Raw genomic sequence first — 5,000 nt, forward strand, 5'->3', positions numbered from 1 at the left:
TCATGATGCGTTTGGGGTAGAAACAAAATTCCACTATCTCTGGAATCCTTGGGTCAAGACGAATCTATCGCACCCTATGACGTCATATTCTGCCTTGAGGATTTTCCGCCATTTTGAATTTTGTTAAAATCAATGAAATTCTATGGCAACCCATAGAACTGTCTGAGTAGAGGTTTTCAAATTTGGCACACTGATTCTAGGCTGCCTCAAGGTTCTTGTCAGCAAATTTCAACTCATCATCTCAAACTGTCTAGCGCCACCAATAGGTCAAAGTTGCAGGTACATTTCTGCTTGTTACTTTTGAACTGTACTTCTGATCGTCAAAATCTAAGTATCTATGGGATCCTTGGGTCAACACGAATCCAACGCACCCTATGGCGTCATATTCCGCCTGGTATATTTTCCGCCATTTTGAATTTTGTGAAAATCAATTAAAATGCTTCTCCTCCCTCAATCTTTGACCAATTCCTTCCAAGCTTGGTACATGGCAACTTTGGACTAAGCTGCACATAAAACTTACCCGGTTTTTCGAATTTCATAAGCGTTTGGCCGTGGCGGCCAATCAAATTTGGCCGTGCAGATGTGAAACAGGAAGTGTGGTCATATCTTGGCAGCCATTTGACCTTTCTTAACCAAACTTGGTGGGATTATGCCCCACCCCTCCAAAAGGTCCCATACCACATTTGGTGCACATTGGCCATTAGGGGGCGCTATAACTTTCCAAAATGTATTTAGGATCATATATCATTGAGCTCATATCTCAGCAGTCTCTTAGCACACACACACACCTAGTAAACTTGAAGTAATTTCAGGCATCACAGTCAATCGATTTTGATGGTGACGCCGTGCATGCCTCTACCCATCTGGTTGGAGGTACATTTCTGCTTGTAAACACTTCCTGTGCGTGCCTCTGATCGTCTGCCTGGTCAGTTCTTTCTGTTGCCATCGCAACTTAGGCTGGGTCACGCTGCTTGGCCCTGCATTGCTGCTTGCAGCTATATTTAGGGGCCAAGCAGCGAAGCTGGCGAAGGCCCCTAATGAGTTTGTCGGTTTTCTTATTATTATTATTATTATTATTATTATTCAACTTTCTTCTCCTATGGGAAGTCAATGGCAGCCCATAGAACCACACATAGGAAAATGCTCAAATTTGGCACACACATTCGAGACAGTCTCAGCATTCCCCACAACAATTTTTAGGTCCCCAGCCCCAACCCTCTAGCGCCACCAGCAGGTCAAAGTTGCAGGTACATTTCTGCTTGTAACTTTTGAACCGTTGGTCCGATTTTCAAAAACTTGGTATCCCTGGAATCCTTGGGTCAAGACGAATCCAAAGCACCCCATGACGTCATTTTCCGCCCATATAGTTTTCCCGCCATTTTGAATTTTGTGAAAATCACTTAAAATGCTTCTCCTCCCTCAATTTTGGACCAATTTCTCCCAAACTTGGTAGATGGCAACTTTGGACTAAGCTGCACAAGAAACTTACCCGGTTTTTAGAATTTCATAAGCGTTTGGCCGTGGCAGCCAATCAAAATTGGAGGCGCAGACGCCAAACAGGAAGTGTGCTCATATTTCGGCCGGCCTTTGGCGTATCTTAACGAAACTTGGTGAGTTTATGCGATACCCCTCGCTGAAGGACCCCAAAAAATTTGGAACAAATTGGCTGCTAGGGGGCGCTATAACTAGGAAAAATGTCTTTTGGCTCATATCTCATGATGCGTTTTGGCTAGAAACAAAATTCCACTGCCTATGGAATCCTTGGGTCAAGTCGAATCTATCGCACCCTATGACGTCATATTCTGCCTTGAGGATTTTCCGCCATTTTGAATTTTGTTAAAATCAATGAAATTCTATGGAAACCCATAGAACCGTCTGACGACAGGTTTTCAAATTTGGCACACTGATTCTAGGCTGCCTCACGGTTCTTGTCAGCAAATTTCAACTCAGCATCTCAAACTCTCTAGCGCCAACAACAGGTCAAAGTTGCAAGTACATTTCTGCTTGTTACTTTTGAACCGTATGTCTGATCGTCAAAATCTTAGTATGGCTGGAATCCTTGGGTCAACCCGAATCCAACGCACCCTATGGCGTCATATTCCGCCTGGTATATTTTCCGCCATTTTGAATTTTGTGAAAATCAATTAAAATGCTTCTCCTCCCTCAATTTTTGACCAATTCCTTCCAAACTTGGTACATGGCAACTTTGGACTAAGCTGCACTAAAAACTTACCCGGTTTTTCGAATTTCATAAGCGTTTGGCCGTGGCTGCCAATCAAATTTGGCTGTGCAGACGCGAAACAGGAAGTGTGCTCATATCTCGGCAGCCCTTTGACCTTTCTTAACCAAACTTGGTGGGATTATGCACCACCCCTCCAAAATGGCCCATACCACATTTGGTGCACATTGGCCATTAGGGGGCGCTATAACTTTCCAAAATGTGTTTTGGCTCTTACATCATTGAGCTCATATCTCAGCAGTCTTTTAGCACAGACACACACACACACACACACACACCTAGTACACTGGAAGTAATTTCAGCCATCACAGTCAATCGAATTTGACGGTGAAGCCGTGCATGCCTCTAACCGTCTGGTTGGAGGTACATTCCTGCTTGTAAACACTTCCTGTGCGTGCCTATGACCGTCTGCCTGGTCAGTAGTTTCTGTTGCCATGGCAACTTAGGCTGGGTCACCCTGCTTGGCCCCGGATTGCTGCTTGCAGCTATATTTATTATTATTATTCAACGTTCTTCCGCCTCTGCAAGTCTATGGCAGCCCATAGAACCGTCTGGTAAAAAGTTGGGAAATTTTGCACACTGATTCTAGACAGTGTCAACATTACTCTCAGCGAATTTCAGGCCTCTACCTCAAACACTTTAGCGCCACCAACAGGTCAAAGTTGCAGGTACATTTCTGCTTGTAACTTTTGAACCGTTGGTCCGATTTTCAAAAACTTGGTATCCCTGGAGTCCTTGGGTCAAGACGAATCCAACGGACCCCATGACGTCATTTTCCGCCCATATAGTTTTCCCGCCATTTTGAATTTTGTGAAAATCACTTAAAACGCTTCTCCTCCCTCAATTTTTGAACAATTTCTCCCAAACTTGGTAAATCGCAACTTCGGACTAAGCTTCACAGGAAACATACCCGGTTTTTAGAAGTTCTTAAGCGTTTGGCCGTGGCAGCCAATCAAATTTGGCTGCGAAGACGCAAAACAGGAAGTGTGCTCATATCTCGGCCACCCTTTGGCGTATCTTCATGAAACTTGGTGACGTTATGCAACACCCCTCCCCAAAGGGCAACAACAAATTTGGAACAAATTGGCTGCTAGGGGGCGCTATAACTAGCAAAAATGTCTTTTGGCTCATATCTCATGATGCGTTTGGGCTAGAAACAAAATTCCACTATGTCTGGAATCTGTGGCTCATAACGAATCCATCGCACCCTATGACGTCACTTTCTGCATTGGGGATTTTCCGCCATTTTGAATTTTGTTAAAATCAATGAAATTCTATGGCAACGCATAGAACCGTCTGATTAGAGGTTTTTAAACTTGGCACACTGATTCTAGGCTGCCTCAAGGATCTTGTCACCAAATTCCAACTCAGCACCTCAAACTCTCTAGCGCCACCAACAGGTCAAAGTCGCGGGTACATTTCTGCTTGTTACTTTTGAAACATACGTCTGATCATCAAAATCTTAGTAGTGCTGGAATGCTTGGGTCAAAAGGAATCCAACGCACCCTGTCTCGTCATATTCCACCCAGGAGATTTTCCGCCATTTTGAATTATGTGAAAATCAATTAAAATGCTTCTCCTCCCTCAATTTTTGACCAATTTCTCCCAAACTTGGTAAATGGCAACTGGGGACGAAGCTGCACAAGAAACATACCCGGTTTTTAGATTTTCCTAAGCGTTTTGCCGTGGCAGCCAATCAAATTTGGCTGGCAGATGCAAAACAGGAAGTGTGCTCATTTCTCGGACAACCTTTGGCGTATCTTAACAACACTTGGTGGCTTTATGCAACACCCCTCCGCAAAGGGCAGCAAAAAATTTGGAACAAATTGGCTGCTAGGGGGCGCTATAACTAGGAAAAATGTCTTTTGGCTCATATCTCATGATGCGCTTTGGCTAGAAACAAAATTCCACTATGGCAGGAATCCTTGGGTCAAGACGAATCCCTTGCACCATATGACGTCATATTCTGACTTGAGGATTTTCCGCCATTTTGAATTTTGTTAAAATCAATGAAATTCTATGGCAACGCATAGAACCGTCTGACTAGAGGCTTTTAAACTTGGCACACTGATTCTAGGCTGCCTCAAGGATCTTCTCACCAAATTTCAACTCAGCACCTCAAACTCTCTAGCGCCACCAACAGGTCAAAGTTGCAGGTACATTTCTGCTTGTTACTTTTGAACAATACGTCTCATCATGAAAATCTTAGTATCCCTGGAATGCTTGGGTGAAAAGGAATCCAACGCGCCCTGTCTCGTCATATTCCACCCAGTAGATTTTCCGCCATTTTGAATTATGTGCAAATCAATTAAAATGCTTCTCCTCCCTCAATTTTTGAACAATTTCTCCCAAACTTGGTAGATGGCAACTGGGGACGAAGCTGCATAAGAAACATACCCGGTTTTCAGACTTTCATAAGCGTTTGGCCGTGGCGGCCAATCAAATTTAGCTGGCAGATGCAAAACAGGAAGTGTGCTCATTTCTCGGCCACCCTTTGGCGTATCTTAAGAAACCTTGGTGGCATTATGCGCCACCCCTCCCGAAAGGGCAGCAAAAAATTTGGAACAAATTGGCTGCTAGGGGGCGCTATAACTAGGAAAAATGTCTTTTGGCTCATATCTCATGATGCGTTTTGGCTAGAAACAAAATTCCACTATGTCAGGAATCCTTGGCTCAAGCTGAATCCATTGGACTCTATGACGTCATATTCTGACTTGAGGATTTTCCGACATTTTGAATTTTGTTAAAATCAATGAAATTC

The sequence above is a fragment of the Neoarius graeffei genome, chromosome 3 (assembly GCF_027579695.1).
Source record: "Neoarius graeffei isolate fNeoGra1 chromosome 3, fNeoGra1.pri, whole genome shotgun sequence".
In the NCBI taxonomy this organism is placed as follows: domain Eukaryota; kingdom Metazoa; phylum Chordata; class Actinopteri; order Siluriformes; family Ariidae; genus Neoarius; species Neoarius graeffei.